The sequence below is a fragment of the Eurypyga helias genome, unplaced genomic scaffold (assembly GCF_000690775.1).
Source record: "Eurypyga helias isolate BGI_N326 unplaced genomic scaffold, ASM69077v1 scaffold9808, whole genome shotgun sequence".
Taxonomy (NCBI): domain Eukaryota; kingdom Metazoa; phylum Chordata; class Aves; order Eurypygiformes; family Eurypygidae; genus Eurypyga; species Eurypyga helias.
In genome coordinates, this window is record NW_010267591.1 from 93,550 (window position 1) to 111,857 (window position 18,308).

At 49.8% G+C, this 18,308-nt stretch overlaps 1 protein-coding gene across 1 annotated transcript in view; it reads right to left on the minus strand.

Moving 5' to 3' along the window:
• Positions 1 to 18,308, minus strand: part of MDGA1 (MAM domain containing glycosylphosphatidylinositol anchor 1) — a gene marked incomplete at its 5' end in the record, with an annotated part of 95,106 nt that overhangs the window by 30,958 nt on the left and 45,840 nt on the right. The window lies entirely within an intron of this gene.

Below are 18,308 nucleotides of genomic sequence, written 5' to 3' on the forward strand. Positions count from 1 at the left end.
GTTGATCTGCCCACAGTTTGGACAGTGGTCCCAAGCGAAGCAGCAGGGCTGGACCAGATCCTGCCATAGCACTGCGTTGGCACCCACAGTACAGGGATTGGTACCTGGGAACCCACGGCTGCCTGTGGTTCCCACAGTGAACAACAACTTTGTACCTGCCTTACAGATTGTACCTAAAAGAGACTCTCGTACCTAAACAGGTCAGGGTGCAAGTTGCTTCAGGAACTGATTTCTGCACCCTTCTCCTCCTCCTCCCCTAGGCAAGATGAGTTAGAGGGCCCGGAACTGCTCTGATGCCTTCCCCAGCCCGGTGCGTTCCCGCAAGGCACCTGTCAGCAGTCCCAGCAGACAGGACCAGGGCAGTGCCTCTGGGAACCTAGCATGAGCTTGTCACCGGGATGCTGCCAGGATCCATCCATACAACAACGCCCCATTTGCATGCACACAAGCTGGGTGCTGATCCAACTGGCATGCCTACCACTCAGCCCTCCCATCTGCCTGCCCTACGCAGCACCGCCCTGCCAAGCAAGAATGGAGCTGGCTCCCAGCGGCAGCAGTCTCCTCTGGGATCATTAGCACCACATCCCCAGTTATCTGGGAGGAGAGGAGCGGTCACAAGCCAGAAGCAGGAGGCTGGAGTGGTACAGGTCCTGGCATGGGGCTTTTTGGGGAGTGGAACCTGACTGAGGGGGCTGGTGGCAGCTCGTCCCTGCAGGCTGCCATGAGCCAGGGTGCTGGGAAGGCAGCCAGTAAACAGGAGGTCAGGAGCCATTTCCCTCGTCTAGACATAACCTTTAGAAGAGAAACAAAATGGAGAGTCAGAGTGAAGCCTGAGGGTGAGATTCAGACAGTGCAAATTCCACCTCAGCTGGGAGCTACATGGAATTTGGGTATCTAAAGCCTCTGGGAGCAATGGCAAATCACTTACTCTCTCACATCATCTAATCCAGGACAAACTGAGAAATCAGCCTCCAGTCTGGACTGCAAAGCTCTAGATCCCCCACTTGAGTCTGTCCCAGGGGCATGTGTGTTTAACCAAATAAATACCTGCCTGCCACCCAGCTCTGGCTGTGAAAGAGAAATTAAGAAAGGCACATATTCCTCCCATGGGTCACAGATGTCCTGCTTCCCAGGAGAGACCTGGGTCTCTAGGTAATGGGAAAGGCACAGCTGGGGCCCAGCACATACCTCTTCTTGGACCATAGGGGAAAAGTTTTGCAAGGCTTTCCTCCCTCCACTAAATACGTCAGAACCAACTCTTCTCTCATCCTGTGTCCTGTCTCTATTCACCCTGCAACTTGGACAGACACAGCAACTGGCTGCCACCAAGGCTGCCCTCTGTACATCCTTACTACAGTCCCTACAGTCCTGGCATCCCGACAGAACTGGCCTGGGATGTCTTTGGAAAGTCTGGCTCTTCTGGGTGAAAAGCAGTGTCTCCCCTGGGCTAGCTGCTGTCACCAGGAGAAAGGGCCAGGTGTGCTGCCAGCACAGTTTGAAGGGCATGAAATTAGTGCAAGGGAGTGCAAGGGCACAGCTCCTGCCAGCTGCTTGCTCTGTGCACAGTCCCTAGCATGGGTCCAGCAGACAGGGACATTAAGGCCAAGGTCTGGCTCTGCCTCCCCCTCTCTAAACACCCTTTGCCTCCCTGATTGCCAGAAGCAGATCTGTGCAGAGCTGCATGCATCAGTTCAGCACTCCACTTCAATCACCCACTGCTGCCCTTGTTCTCCTGCTTCGTGCATGCTCTTCTCCTATGCCAGCCTGGTATCTTCTTCCCCCCACCCCCTCCTCAGCCTCCTTCCTCCTTCTGATCACGCTGGCCCAGTGCTCCAGCTTAATATTGCTGTGGTGCAGTTAATAAAGCAGAGGCAGGCGCAGAGGACAGTGAAACGCTGGCCACCTTATTAGAGATGCTGAAGCCTCAGTGGAGGATCTCCCGCAACAAGCTCATTCATCACCAGGCTCGGGATGCTGCCAGTGGGGCCAGAACAAGAGCACAGCGCAATGCACAGCCTCATCTCTGCCTTCACCTCCTTTCATTTCCAATAATGAGAGGGAAGGGATGGGAAGGGAAAAAACAAACAAACCCACAGTTTCTACCAGCTGGCTGTGAATATCACACAGAGGGAAGGAAGTTCTTGCAGAATGGGTTCACTAAAAACACCTTATAAAGGGCAAAAGCAGCCCTGCGTGGGATGTATGTATTCACATGCACAGTGTGCAACCTGTCGCTTTCCCCTTTCATTTGTAAGTAGTATTAGTAACCAAGGGAAAGCATACTTACATGCTCATATGTACTTAAGCCATCAAGCCTCTGGGACCTGCAGACTAGGTCTGCCCTTTCTCATTCCTCAACATCACATCCTGTTGGTCGGTATTGTCTGCCCAGTCCCCCATCTTATCATTCGAGCTGGCTCGTGGTGCTTAGAGAGTGCTTGTACCACTGTGGCAAGCCAACTCATGGTCCAGGAACACACCCCGAGAGCTTCAGAAGGAAAAGCAGGATGCCACACTACCCCTGCCCCCTGCTTCCATCCCATTTGGGATGCTGCCACAGTGAAGGGGTCCAAAGAATGACACTGTCATATCTATGTTTTCTGTTTATGTAGGCTATTAAAGGAAAAAGGACATTGCTTTCAGACTGAAAGCAAGAGGTACATACCAGCTAACAGACATCATAAAGCCAAAGGATATAATAAACACATCTGTCAATAGCTAATGTTGCAGTCCTGCTCAACAAACCACAGCATGCGTTCACGAGACCACGGTAACCTACCTGTGCTGCGACTTGGTGTGACCCGTGTAGCCACACTTGTCATCTGACAACCAGCTGCACATTATGCAGCTGTGCATGCTTGTTTGAGGAGAAATTAGAAAGAAAACCTGTTTCATCACCAATCCCCAGGGAATTGTTGCCAACACCAGCTAGAAAAACGCACGTTAAAATCATGCAGATTCCCCAACACGTTGACTGGGGCAAAGTAACTGCTCTGCAGGCATCCAGCTTCCCAGCATTGCTACTCCCTCCTGCCACCGTCTCCTTACTCATCCCACTTCTTCAGCAGCTTCTCAGGTCAGGGCACGAGCGCTAGCTCTGCTTTCGAGTATCTCACCTCCAAACCCTTTCCACACACACTCACTCCCTCTCCCTTTTTCCTCAGCCTCATTCAAATTCCCCCGGCTGCTCCTTCCCGTAGCACAAACGAGACAGGGGTGGCTGCCTGCACACCCAACTCCATCCTCGCCAGCTAACCGCAGACGTGGGCCACTGGGAAAGCTCCCAGCCAGCCGGCCTCTCCGAAGGGAGAGGAGAAGGCAGACAAAAGCAGGCTCCCTCCCTCCAACAGCCTCTTCCTTGCTCCCTGTACAGCTCTGTAGAGGAGCACAACACACAAATGCCGTCTCTGGCATGCACGAAGGTGGGACATTGGGCTGAGCCCCCGACTCCACCCCTCCTCTCCCATCTGTGCGTGTCAGGACACTCCAGACATGCATGGGGCCAGGAGCCATGGGGAGCCTAGTGGTGCAGGAAGGATGGGTCTCTCTAAAAGGTCTGGAAGAAGCATGGGGCAGTAATGTGGATAAGAGAATCCTCAGCTGTCCATGCAGCTGATGGGCTGTGCTCTTCAAGCGATCAGCAAAGCTCAGCATCCTGGCAGCACTGGGTGCGAGGGCATCCATGTTTCTCGTGCCCAGGAGAGCAGTCTCCCAAGTCTGGGAGACTTGGGCACAAACACCCAAGTTTGGCATGGTCCAGGACCCAGGAGAAGGTAACAGCAGCAGAAGGGCACTTTTCCCCTGACAGGCAATACCGCTCAAGATGTGAAAGCACCTCCCATTTGTACTGTTTCAGACTGTTTGCCAACAGTCTTGGACACATTATACAGCTCTGTCCAAGGGGGCTGCAGGCACAATCGCATATCAGATTTCCCCTGTGGCTGTGACTGCCATCAACTCATCCCACCAAGATCCAGCTGCTCCCTTCCAAAAGACGCATCGTTCACAAAGATCAGAGACAATCACACCACCACACTCAACATGATGGGACTGGCTGTGTCTGTGGTCTTAAACTGGTGACAGCCAGGAAAGATACTCCCAAGCACCCCATCCTAGGGACTGAAAGGGGCTGAGCTCTGTTGTGGTGCTAGTGGCAACTCCTGGGATGAACACGAGGCTCTGCAATGTAAACTACCCTGCTACATCAGCAGACATGCGCCCCCCTCAATTTCTGCCCCAACCGGATGTCCAGAGCTTCAGGATGCCTTGCAGAGAGGTAACTTCAAAGAGTTTAGATGCCATGGACTTTGAAAAGTTAAAAAAAAAAAAAAAAACAAAAACCAACCACAAAAACCACACCCAAAGAACCAAACCAACAAACAAAAAAAAGGAAAATAAAACAGAATTTATGTGTGTCAGAGTTTAGAGTGTCAAAAATAGAGAACAAATTATCCAAGGGCTAGACCCATTCTTCATTGCTGGAGAATGAGAGCCCTGGAGATGAGTTCCATGGGTGGAAGTAAAGTTCATTGCAGATACCTTGGGAAAAAGAAGAATGAGAAACGGGGGCATGAGGAAGGTGGGGACAGGGACTTTAGGAACCTTTCCTGAACATGAGGCTCCAATATTTTCCACAGTGATGGATAAATGTGCCATAAATCTGACCCTTCTATCCCACTTCTTCACATGGACTCTTTCATACACAGCACTGGATTGAGATGCTGGTCCTTGATGTCGCCTTGGCACCCCAGGGCAGAGCAGAGGGAGATGGTTTGTCTTTGACATTGCAATTGCACACCACAGATTTGATTCTTGCTCTCTGTATTTTGGCAGAGGGATAGAACTACCCCCCCCTGCACTGGCAGCCCCCTCCTACCTCCAGGAGTTCAGAAAAGGGAAAAGCATGGCCACGTTCAGGGACACAGCAGGGGAAGTACACTCCTGGCTGACAGTGTCCAGTCCCCTGTCACCACAGGAGCTACCTCTGCTTATTCATTTTATGAAGGTACCACATCCTATCTTAAAAGCTCTTCCCATTTGGCTCACTCCTCCCGCTGGACATCTGTTCCAGAGACTGACCACACTAATGTTCTAATTTCCAGCCTGAATTTATTCACAGGCAGCTTGCACCCAGTTGATCTTGTGCCAATATTGTCCTTCAGCTTAAATGGCCCTTTTCCCTCCCTGCTGCTTGACCCCCTGATGTTTTTATAGACAGCAACCACACCCCCTCTCAGCCTTTGCTTTGCTAGGCTAAACGAGCTAAGCATTCTCTGCTGCTTCTTGTAACACCGACTCTCACTTTCTCTGTTCTACTCTGTAATCCTTTTCTGCATGATCCCACTTGCTGGAGTTCAGCGTCCCAGCCCTGCATACAGGATGCAGTTGCACTTCTCCTTGCCTGGAAGTACCTCAGACTTCACCTAAGCGTACATTTGCCCTTCCTCACACCTGCATCTTACCAGCAGCTCCTTGAAGTCAACTCACTCATCCACATCGCTCCTCCACTTCAGTCATCTCCCACTGATGAGCTCCCAGCCTGCAGCAGATTCCTCTGACAGCACTCTCCATATGCATGACCTTGCATTTATACTGCTGCATTTCATCCCACCCGAACCACCTGAACAGTTTTACACCTTTCAGATCTTCTTTACAATATCCTGATCCTTCACTGAGGTGGCATTGCATCCCAATCTGGTGTCGGCTGCACAAAATATCAGCAGCACAATCCTAATAGGGAATTCTGATCTCACTGGCTGCTACCAGCCATGGGGAAGATGCTTGCTCACTCAGCAAGGTAGGTGCCATCTGGAAAAGCCATTTGGGTAAGTTTTGTTAGCAGAGAAATTTGGTCTGGATATGAAGACAGTCACTGCGATGTTTCTCTATAATCTCTCACCAAACTTCCTGTGCCTGTCAGATTGGATTAAAACATTTTCCTGGGTTAATACTTCATCAGCACCTTGAATGGAAATGATGTCAGCATTAACAGCATCAATTAAAGGTCTAGGTTAAGTTTAAAGTTGGATTTATTTAATTTTCCTTGCTTGATGACCATTAGTCATTAGGGGTTTCCAAAGCAAATAATCACATTGCAAACATACAGTTGGCATTTGCTAGACAAGTGCACCAGTGAACTGAAATTCATGCCTATGTTGTTCATCAGTCAAGCACACAGATTCATATCCTAGGGTTAAGCAAGCATGGATGGCCAAAGAAAATCAATTATTCAGTCTAAACGAAGAGTCCTTGAAGATTTTCCTCCTAAATTGTCTTTAGCAGGAGGCTCCCCTTCTGGGCTGAGACATCCCTAGCTCCAAAGAGAGAAGTAACTGCGACCTTCAGTAGCTACTGAGGACAGCCGGAGCCACCTAAGCCAGGAGACAGTCTCTCTCTCTTCCTCTTGCACACACAATCAGCTGCCCATCCTCATTAGGTGCCGAGAGCAGCAGTTTACGGCTTCCCAGAGAAGCCAAATTGGTGCTGTCATGAATTACTGTAAGTGCTTGTTCCACACTTTTCAATAATGTCTTTCATTAGGGGCTGATCAGAAAGCAATATGTATTTTATTAGCATATGCTCCCTGGTCTGAGAAGAACAGACCTAATCTTCACTCTGTCAGAGAGACAGTCAAGTAAAAGCCTTAACTGAGGCACAGCATGACTGGCAACTTCACAAGCCATGGGCTTACTGGGGCATCGCACGGCTGCGCATCCTGAGGAGGGGAGCCCAGGAGCTGGAGGAGAAAGAGGGTAAACTAGCACCTGAATTTGGTGGTGGGTGGGAAGGGAGGGAAAGCCACATGCTCCCCAGGCTGTGCAAAGAGCCTTGGTGCTGTCACTCTCGGTACTGAGCTAGACAGGTTACGTGTATGTCTAACTATGCTTGTTATCTCCCTCCTGCTGTCTCACAGCCGTATTTGCGATCCTGAAGGCACATGTGGTCCTTCTGTTCAGACTGGAAGCTCTATACTGCTGCTGCGAGATCGCACCTGCTCTTGACTATGCACTGCAGAGCCTGAAATCGCCTCTCTGTCTGCAGCACGGGCATAAGCTGAATAAGGGACAATGTCCCTCACGTTACTCCACAGCATTCTCCTGCCCAGAGCAATGGTTCCCATCTCTTTCGAGCTTCACATCTGAAGATTGACACTGCTCAGTGCCTCACTGGATCCAACTTGTCCTGGTTCCAGCTGGGATAGAGTTTATTTTCTTCCTGGTGGCTGGTATAGTGCTGTGCTTTGGATTTAGGATGAGAATAATGTTGACAACAGACTGATGTTTTAGTTGTTGCTGAGCAGTGCTTACACTAAGTCAAGGACTTTTCAGCTTCTCATACTGCCCTGCCATCAAGGAGACTGGAGGTGCACAAGAAACTGAACGGTGGGTCAGCTGGGACAGCTGACCCAAACTGGCCAAATGGATATTCCATACCGTATGACATCATGCTGAACAATAAAGCTGGGGGAAGTTGGCTGGGTGGTGGTGGCTGCTGCTTGGGGATTGGCTGGACATTGGTCAGTGGGTAGTGAACAACTGCACTGTACATCACTTGTTTTGTACATTATTTTATCATTATTATTACTTTCCCTTCCTTTTTGGTCCTGTTAAATTGTCTTTATCTCAACCCATGAGTTTTACCTTCTTTCCAATTCTCTCCCCAACCCCAGTAGGGGCCAGTGAGTGAATGGCTGTGTGGTGTTTAGCTGCCTGATGGGTTAAGCCACAACACAACTCAATACCCATCCCTAATCTCAGTGAGCACAGTCACCTCTTCGCCCATTTCCCTGCACTGGACTGCCTGCAGCCAGAACCACATACGTGTCTGTGTACCACGCTGTCAGCGCTTCTGGCTCCAGGAAGAAAAAGCAAGCTGGCTCTACATGGGGCACCTTTATCCTTAAAAACAGCAGTTAATAAAGGAGGAGGTTATTGCTTACTGGAGAAGAAATAGCCTTTGTGTGAGCCTCTGAACATACTGTATGACGTCATGCTGAACAATAAAACTGGGGGAAGTTGGCTGGGTGGTGGTGGCTGCTGCTTGGGGATTGGCTGGACATTGGTCAGTGGGTAGTGAACAACTGCACTGTACATCACTTGTTTTGTACATTATTTTATCATTATTATTACTTTCCCTTCCTTTTTGGTCCTGTTAAATTGTCTTTATCTCAACCCATGAGTTTTACCTTCTTTCCAATTCTCTCCCCAACCCCAGTAGGGGCCAGTGAGTGAATGGCTGTGTGGTGTTTAGCTGCCTGATGGGTTAAGCCACAACACAACTCAATACCCATCCCTAATCTCAGTGAGCACAGTCACCTCTTCGCCCATTTCCCTGCACTGGACTGCCTGCAGCCAGAACCACATACGTGTCTGTGTACCACGCTGTCAGCGCTTCTGGCTCCAGGAAGAAAAAGCAAGCTGGCTCTACATAGGGCACCTTTATCCTTAAAAACAGCAGTTAATAAAGGAGGAGGTTATTGCTTACTGGAGAAGAAATAGCCTTTGTGTGAGCCTCTGAACTTCCCAGTCGGGTAAACATAATGAAGGTATATAGTTAAGTAACATTCCAGAGCCTATAGGCCACCTCTAACTGGACTGCACTCGCAGTCCTGTCTCCAGTAAAGAAGAGGCAGGCAGCACAGCACACATAGGGGGAGCCATAAAGCCCTTCACTTTGCCTGCACTGGCAGCATGACTGCATACATTTAATTTTTTCATGAAAAACAGTATCTAGTGCCTACTCCTGCCCGTCTGTCACTAGCTATGGGACAGACTACATCTCTCTTCCAAACCCTTCCCCCTTCACACTCTCCCCTCTTAACTCCAACGTGTTTGTATTTAGTTTGCATGGCAAGGTTTTGGTAGTGGAGGGGCTGCTGGGGTGGCTTCTGTGAGAAGCTGCCAGAAGGGTCCCCTCGGTCTGATAGAGCCAATGCCAGCCAGCTCTAAGATGGACCTGCTGCTGGCCAAGGCCGATACCATCAGCAACGGTGGTAGCACCTTTGGGATAACATGTTTAAGAAGGGGGGAAAAAACATGGGCAACAGCAACTGCAGCTGGAAAGAGGAATGAAAATATGTGACAACTCTGCACACACCCAGGTCAGTGGAGGAGGATGATTAGGAGGCGCTCCAGATGCCGGAGCAGAGATTCACTGGCAACCCATGGTGCAGACCTTGATGAGGCCGGATGTGCCCCTGCAGCCATGGATGGTCATGGGGGATCAGAGACTCCCCATGGGCAACAGCAACTGCAGCTGGAAAGAGGAATGAAAATATGTGACAACTCTGCACACACCCAGGTCAGTGGAGGAGGATGATTAGGAGGCGCTCCAGATGCCGGAGCAGAGATTCACTGGCAACCCATGGTGCAGACCTTGATGAGGCCGGATGTGCCCCTGCAGCCATGGATGGTCATGGGGGATCAGAGACTCCCCTGCAGCCTGGAGAAGACCTCACGCCAGAGCAGGGGAATGCCTGAAGGAGGCTGTTACCCCGTGGAGAAAAGAGCCTAGACAGGGCAGGCTGCTCCTGAAAGACTGCACGCCATGGAAGGGAGCCATGCCGGAGCAGTTTGTGAAGAACTGCAGCCCGCAGGAAGGACCCACATTGCAGAAGCTTGTGGAAGACTGTCTCCTGTGGGAGGGACCCCACGCTGCAGCAGGGGCAGAGTGTGAGGATACTCACCCAGAGGAGGAAGGAGCGACAGAGACAGCGTGTGATGGACTGACCACAGCCCCCATTCCCCATCCCCTGTGCCACTGGTGGGGAGAAGGTAAAAAAATCAGGAGCAAAGCTGAGCCTGGGAAGAAGAAGGGAGGTGGGAGGAAGGTTTTAAGGTTTAAGTTCCCATTATTCTACTCTGATTTGATTGGTAATAAATTAAATTATTTTTTCCCCAAGTTGAGTGTGTTTTGCCCATGATGGTAATTGGTGAGTGATGTCTCCCTGCCCTTATCTTGACCCACGAGATTTTTGTTCTATTTTCTCCCCTGCCCAGCTGAGGAGGGGAGCGATATAGCTGCTTTGATGGGTACTGGGCCTCCAGCCAGGTCAACCCACCACAATGTACTAGGAAGTGAAAGCCAGGAAGAAAACCTCAAAAACAAGAACAAAACCAAAAAAAGGAAACAGAGGTGGAAAATAGGAAGGGAACAGGGAAGGGGAAGAAGGCACACAAAGAAGACTCTGAAGCAGTAGGAGGAACATGGGCTGACTACTGAAAACAACAGATGAGCAGAGTAAAAGGGAGGAAGCTGCATTGCAGCTTATCGATAGGGACTCTGAGAAAGATTCAATAACTAGCAGGTACCCCTTGAAGCCATCGATGGAGTGTGGGTAAGAGATGCACACAAAGGACTCACTTTTATCTGTGATACCTGGCAAGCATTTTTTCATCCTGTGCTCAGCTTTGTAGAACACAAGCCAACAGCCTGCTGGATAGGAACAAGCACAATGGTGTGAAAACAACATCTCAAGCCTGCAAGGCTGATATGAGGGGTATATTGGTTAGGGGAATGTGATTATCTCTTCTCTCACATTCTGCTTACCCTGAATGAGCACTGAACAGTGGTGTTAGGAGCTAGAGAGAGATGAGATTTTGCTACTAGATGTGTTTTAAGATGAGCCTTTCCAGCGGGATTATTTGTACTGTTCTTCTCAGGCACTGTAAGTATTCCAAACAGAGCTAAGGGTGGGAAAACTGTTCATAATTATTCCATTGTACTAGGCAAGCTAAACAATATCCTGCTTTCTCTCTTGCACACTCAAGTAGCTGAATTGCATTAGGACCAGTGCTTACGAAAAGTGAATGTTAAAACAAAATCTCTGCTGCAAGGAAACTTATGAATGGCAAGCCACATGGTAAAATTTTCAGCTACCTTGTTTCAGGCAGGCTACCTTGCTTACTTTGGATAAACAGCGAAGAAAATGGCACATAACTAACCTACCCCTGGCTCAGGTTAACAATTTTCCCAACTAACTGATTACCCACGATCTATGGACCAGGGATAACTAACGCGGGAAAACTATGAATCATACTGAAAGGCGATTTGTGAATGCAAAAAGACAGAGTTAGTCAGACTAATTCATTACTTAGGCATCGTTTGCTAAGCTCTTGTGGGAAAAGGGATGTCTCAATAGCAGCATTGGAAGATGTTAGGTGGACCTAAGAGGGAAACTTCATCCCACGGCTCCCAGTCATTTCCACTGAACTCACTTGACCCATCAATCTTCCCTGGCCAGCCTTGTACGAATCACTCTGTCTGAGAGGGCTAACAACCGTGGCTGGACAGCACCTGTACCTGCAGTAAGCAATGGCCAGGAGGAAACTCTCTTCCTTTGCACTGGGTGGAAGCTCTGCTGTTGCTGCCTTAGCCAATAAAGAATACATACATGAAATGTGGAAAAAGCTCCTTGTTTCCCACCCCCACCAAACATCTGCCTGTCCTGGAGTCTCTCCCTACAGCATAGGTAGAAAGGACCTTGTTCTAGCAGCTGGTCTCATGGACACATCATCCTCCATGACAGATTGCTAGGGACAAAAAGAGAAATGGCTTAATGTACTGTCAGTTGCAGTGACTGACATTGTGGCCCACTTTAAAGCAGCAGAGAGTAAAGCTGAGACAGGATCCTGCCCTCTTCCCACCCAAATGCCTGTGGCAAAGTGGCTGCTTTACCCCCGCCCCGGTCCTGCACAGCAATCTCATTAAGCTTCAAGCACAGCTTGCCCATCAACTGCTACTGAACAGCCAGCTCTCCTCCCACCACTCAATCCCACTGCACATTCCAAACCTCTCCTTCTCTTGCAGCCTAAAAAGGCAGTGTCACCTCTCCCTTCTCTTGCTTTCCCTGGATTTGCATCATGATGGCCGTGTGAACCGTCCGCCAAGCACATGTGCTGTTGACACACTGGCTTCTTTCTGCATCCTTTTCCACCTCCCTCGGGTCTGAGTTCTGCACAGCATCATGTATGCCCCCAGCACAACTGAAGGCAATTGACTGGAGAGCACAAGTGTAATCTGCCTGTTCTTGCTGCCTGAACAAATGTTGAAAAAAAAAAATTAAAAAAGAAAGGCATCACTGAGGGAGATGGGAGAGTTAGAGCTGAAAAACCACCTTTTCCCACCAGAGGATGGCTCAGCAGGTAGGTGGAATTGCATTGATTTGACACTGTGCCATACAACAGCAGAGTGTGATCAGACATCGAACTGGTGGCCAAAGCAGACAAAAAAGACAGGACCAAAGCAGCTTTCCAGCAGGCGTGACTTACAAACCATCCTATGACAGAAGGTCTGCTTTGAGATCCAGTCTTAAGCAAACACTGGGAGGCCAAGTCACTGCAGTCCCCAGTCCTAACACCAGCGAGACAGGACCAACCAAATGATGGACAGTAAAGAGATGTGTTCTTTGTGACATCCCACAAGTGTTTTGATCCATGCAGCATCCTGCATGCAGCCAGGGCCACCATCTGCCGCTTCACGGGATGTCACGCTCCCTTCCTCGCGGCAGCTGGCTGGGACTGTGATGCTCTAGTGGGGAAGAGGACATGTGTCCTGTCTATGATACCCCACACCAGGGCACCAAACTGGGGTGCTTAGTTAAGCAGCCTCTCAGCAGGAGGATTTCTTGATGGATATGGCACCATAAACCCTTTCCCATTTACCAGGTAACAGCAGGACAGTGCACCACAGGTCACATTTTACCCAGAGCGGGACAGGGCCCTCCCCTCTTTACAAGCCACAATTCCATCCTTTAAGTTTTTCATCTTCTAGTAAGAAAAGAAGTTAGGAGAACAGCCCTGACTACTATTTAGCTAAGCTGTCCTAAAAACCTCATCATATCACCTCCTCAGCTCCTGCATCATCCCCCAGCTGAAAACCGCACCACAACACTATTTGGGGGGACACATAGGATGGGGCCACTGGGGACATGGTAGCGCAGCAAGCCTCTGGGTGAGGGCTATGGACCCAGGCCTGTCTGCAGCCCCTCGTAATGTGGTTACCTTGGTAATGGCAGTGTTACCCTGACAGCACGTAATCCCCTGGAGCCAGCAAAATGTTACCCGGCTGTTTGTGAAGTGAGTTCAGCCACCCCTGCCTTCCTTATGCAGAACTGCTGCCTTTCCTAGCCTTCGGCATCCCCAGCCCGGAGATGCAGCCCTCAGGCAACCCCCCGAGGCAACGTCTGCTGAGCTTCCCAAGGAGCTTCGCCTGAAGCCACGGTTTCATCTGCAGAAGAAACAGGGATTTTGTCCACCTCCCAGAGCACAGGGCTGGGCTGCTGCAAGGGCCATCATCCGCTCGAGTACCCCACCTTTCTGCGCTCGCAGCTGTTCCTAACTCAAGACCCAATACACGGATGAGTTTATAATATCTAGAGGCAGAGAAAGCAACGCTGGATGTGCCTGCCTTGGCTTTACGCTCTTCTTCAGACCTGGCTACTGCTGAAGATGGGAGGAGACAAGCTTTTGGCGTGGATGTTCTCCCTCCTGAGGAGCGCAGGGCTGGGTGGATTAGCTTGCTGTGGAAGTCTGTTCTACCCTGGCTGTCCAAACGAGCTGTTTGTTTTATCACAGTGCTGCTGACAAGCATTGGAAGATGCACCCAGCTTCACCGGACTGGTTCCTCGTGGGCCAACACACGCGGGTTCATCAAGCCATGGAGGTGGGGAAGCACAGTGGCGAGAGTTAACGGTGTTCTCAACTAAACATTTATGTAAAAGACTACCACTGATGCACTGCTTGCTCATCCTCCCTTTCGAGCAGTACCGCCCCTGCTTGGTGCGAAGAGAGATGTCCCTGCCCTGGTCAGCGCACCCTTGGAGCGGTGTCCGGCTCCATGCGGTAGCAGAGCCACAGACAGACAGCAGCTGACAGACGCTGCTGAAGCGGGCTCAGAGGAGAGCAAAAGAACAACTCGGAGGCACAAATGAAGCGATACAGATCCACAGCCCGTGGGCCTCGGCATAAAACCTCTCCTGCTGCGCTGCACCGGCCATCAGCAGAGTTAACCTTCCACTCTAATCACAATCATTAAATTCCTGCTAACGCCCCTGTCCTGTGTCTGTCCAAACAGCTCTGTTATCTGTCACCTCCCCACACGGTGAGCCCGGCTCCCCACCGCCGCAGCTCTCATTAATGCCGCTCGGGCTGGCTGATGAGGCAAATGGCAGCCGGCTCCGGAGCCCGGATGAGTTTTGTAGACAGCGGGGGATGTTTATCCAACACGGAGGGGATGAAAGTGCAAACAAAGAGAGACCGTACAAGTACTCAGGCATCGCACAGGGCCAGTCTCATTAAAGACGGTCTCTGACAGGAATTAATCTGAAGTGACAACACAGTGAGCTAATTTAGCAAATGGGTCCGGGGCCTGACCTGGTGCAAATTACAGAGGTCTGTCTGTCTGGCAGGTAGAGCTGAGCTTGCTCCAAGGAGAGGAAAGGCGGGAATGTGTTATGGGAACCCTGTTCTGGCCCGAGCCTGCGTATCAGAAGGTACGGGGGAGACAGCAGCCTCAGGTCTCCTTGAGGGGCACAATGAACATTAAACTTCCCTACTGCACCAGTACCTTCTCCTTCCTCTTTCTCCTGCAGCCTCCGGTCACAGATGGGTTCCAGCTCATTAAGTGCACAGTAATTCTGCCACTATCCCCTGTAACCGTAACCACCAACCCAGCTCAGATCTTTCCTCCAGGACGCAACCTGCTTGCAATATTAGATGGCTTTTCATTTCTCTTTAATGTTAGAGCAGAGCTCTGGGAGGGGATAAAATACACAGAGAGAAACAAGCAACTTAAAAGGCTTTTTATTTTTTAAGCAAAGATCTGGTTTGGGGAGCCTGCTTTGAATCCCCAAGCAATGAAAAACATTTTCAGTTGGAGTGCAGTGCCTCAGTGCCTTTCCATCCTACAAGAATACATGGAAGCAAAAAAGCTGACCAAACAAATGGCCCAACAGCCTCATGGCATCTGCCCACAACCAAACCACACAAGGCTTTGAATTCACTGAATTCACTGGCTAAGGTGAGGTAAGATGGTCGGCATTTGGATCAGTTGCCTTGGAGCAGGAAAGGGAAACCCTCCCAAGCCTCCAGGACAGGGTCTGAGGCCCCTACCATTCCTCATTGGGGACACTTTCCCCTCTGAGTTGCCACTCAACACAACGCTGCTGCCTAAGCCCGATGCGCTCCGAGAAATAACAGCCTATTTGCCAAGACACACGAAGGAGGCTTTACAAGAAGCTTGCTCCACGTTGCTATCGTATGCGCTTTGCCTGGGTCAGTGGCTCCAAGCTGTCAGGGTGTTTATTTGGTTTTAATCAAAGGTTAATTCTTATTCTACTGGAACCGATACGTCTGCTGTGCTGCTCATCCTGCTCCGCAGTGCTGGGAACAATCAGCTCCCGTGAAAATACACCTGCCCATCTTGCTGGGAGCCTCCATGCATCGCTTAGGAAACCAAAATCCCTGAGACTACTTGCAATTCCCCCAGGACTGCCCTGTTGAACAGGAAGAGTTGGAGGAGCCACAGCACCAGCCAATTAATAAACAGTACTTTGACTCTCACCCAGCCCCATTTCCAGCAGCTGCAGCAAGAAAATTTAATTCAAGGGTTCCCAGGTGCCTTGCAAAGAATCCTGCTGCTTAGGGATCTTCACATTACATAGGCCAAGAGCTCTTCAAGCAAACTGGGGACAGTGAAATGAAAACCAGCAACATGGTTTACAACCGGTGGGGCAGCCCAGCTGTCTGCCTTTTGTACTCCAGCACAGCAAGAGTTAACACATCCCAGACAGCTACTCACCACTGTGAGACTGCACGATGCTGCTGCTGTCCTGTTCATCCCTAAGATGCTGAAGAGCCTCTGCCACCGACCACTGGGGCTGGGGAGCTCCCAGGGCTAGAGGAGAAGCTGAGCTGGCGGGCTGGGTAAGCTTTCATCAGCCTGATGCTGGTAATAAATCAGTCATGACTGGCCCTGTGTAAGGCCCGTTTTATCTGTGGAGAATATTCCACTTCAATCCTAGCTCTCTTGGAGGATTTTTCTTCCACCACAGCTCGTGCCTGGAAGCCCGTGTATCCAGTGAGGAGGGTGCACAGGCAAACAGTGGTTCCTCATTCAGGCAGACGAATCCCCTTTCTTAAGAGCTCTCCAGTCAGCAATGCTTTTAAGCTTTTGAGCTTTTCACAGTTATATTCAGTAATGTCACCATGTTCTGCAGTCCAGCGATGGAGCAGCAGGACACAAAGCTCAGCCCGGGCATCCCAGCATGGAGAAGAAGGTGCAACAAAGCAGCAAAGCCTATGGGATGTGGGAGAGAGGGATGGCACATGGTAAAAAGGTGTCACCAGGCTGCTTGGAGCCCAAGTGAGAGATCACCAGGCTAATGCCAGGAAGACAGAGGTAACTCTGGGAAATGGCAGGTTGATGTGGAGAGGGGATGTGGTCTTCTGGGACAAGGAAGTAAAAAGGGCTCAGTGAGGTATCAGTTTGTCACATGGAGGCAGAAACCTCACCATGAGGGCTGCAACAACCCCCTGCAACACTATGGGCTTGGGGATGAGTGGCTGGAAAGCTGCCCTGGGGGAAAAGACCTGGGGATGTTGGTCAACAGCCAGCTGAATATGAGCCAGCGGTGTGCCCAGGTGGCCAGGAAGGCCAATGGCATCCTGGCCTGCATCAGGAACAGTGTGGTCAGCAGGACTAGGGAGTGATTGTGCCCCTGTACTCAGAGGGGCTGCACCTTGAATCCTGTGTTCAGTTTTGGGCCACCCGCAAGAAGAAACACATTGAGGTGCTGGAGCATGTCCAGAGAAGGGCAACGGAGCTGGTTTAGCCTGGAGAAGAGGAGGCTTAGGGGAGACCTTATCACTCTCCACTACCTGGAAGGAGGTTGCAGAGGTGGGTATCAGTCTCTTCTCCCAAGTAACAAATGATAGGACAAGAGGAAAGGGCCTCAGGTTGCACCAGGGGAGGTTTAGATTGGATATTAGGAAATATTTCTTCACTGAAAGTGTCATCAAGCATTGGAACAGGCTGCCCACAGAAGTCGTTGAGTCACCATCCCCACAGGTATTTAAAACATGTAGATGTTGTGCTTAGGGATACGGTTTAATGGGCTTGGCAGTGCTAGGTTAATGGTTGGACTTGATGATCTTAAAGGTCTTTTCCAACCTAGAAGATTCTATGAAATACAAGTGTCTTTGTCAGAGGAGGGCCAGGAGGAGGCAATACCATGAAAGCCTCTTCCAGAGTGTTTCCTACTTATGCTTGACAGAAGTGGGAACAAAACTCCTCTGCTTCCTCCTCTCTCTGCTCTCCCATATTCAGAACCAGGCCACCACAATGGCACGTATAGCCTTCCTAAGACAGTGACCATATGTGAGACTGGGGAACAGCAAGGCTGTGGTATAACATTCCTCTAAAACACACTGCTCAGTAGTCACAACTATGTGGTGTTGCTGCAAAAGAAACATTAACAGCAGTAACTGATGGCGTATGAACAAAACCGGGGTGGTTAAATTTGTGCAGGCACTCAGCTTCCTTCATGTCAGAAGGAAAGCAGAATTGTGATTTTCCCTTTTCTTGATCCCTTGCAGTAGGAGCTCAATGAGGAATAGATCCAAGATTAGTACTAGGCACTGTGCAAAAGCAAAAAAACTCAACATCACTGGAGAAGGATAAAAATCACAAATTAGTTCATTGAGTTGCAGTGCTGATAATAGCAAAACTTGGCTAAGAGAGAAGGGGTACTATGACAAACTGCCTTCATTATTAGAGGCTCCCCTGTGTCCTGCATTATTATTAAGCACTGACAATGTGCTCTGTGCGGTTTGAGTAGCAAACAAAGGCTGTCCCACCCCAGAGAGCTCACAATCAAACGGAGACATAAAACTGGAGCCTACTGTGCAGAACTAGAGGAAAGAGACACTTGGATCTTTTAATTATTTTGTTTTCTATCTACAGTAAACAAACTTTTCCTTGCAAAAGGCATTTGCTTCCAAGCTACCACTGAATGGCAAGAACCACCGATTTTAAGTGTCCCTATTTTTACAAAATGTTGAATGCAGGCACGCTGTTGAGCACGGATGAAAGTACCTCTTTATAAACATCAGGCTCCTTTCCCTAACCTTCTCCAACCTGTGATGTCTTCAGATTTCCTTCAGTTCTCCCCTCCCTGACCCTCTGGTATGATTTCTCTTTGAACTCAGAAACCTTGAAACCCACTTCTCTTTCCATATAGCGTTTATACAGTCCAAATGGCTTCATTACCATGACAGTATGGAAGCCCTTTTGCAACACAAACAGCCAAT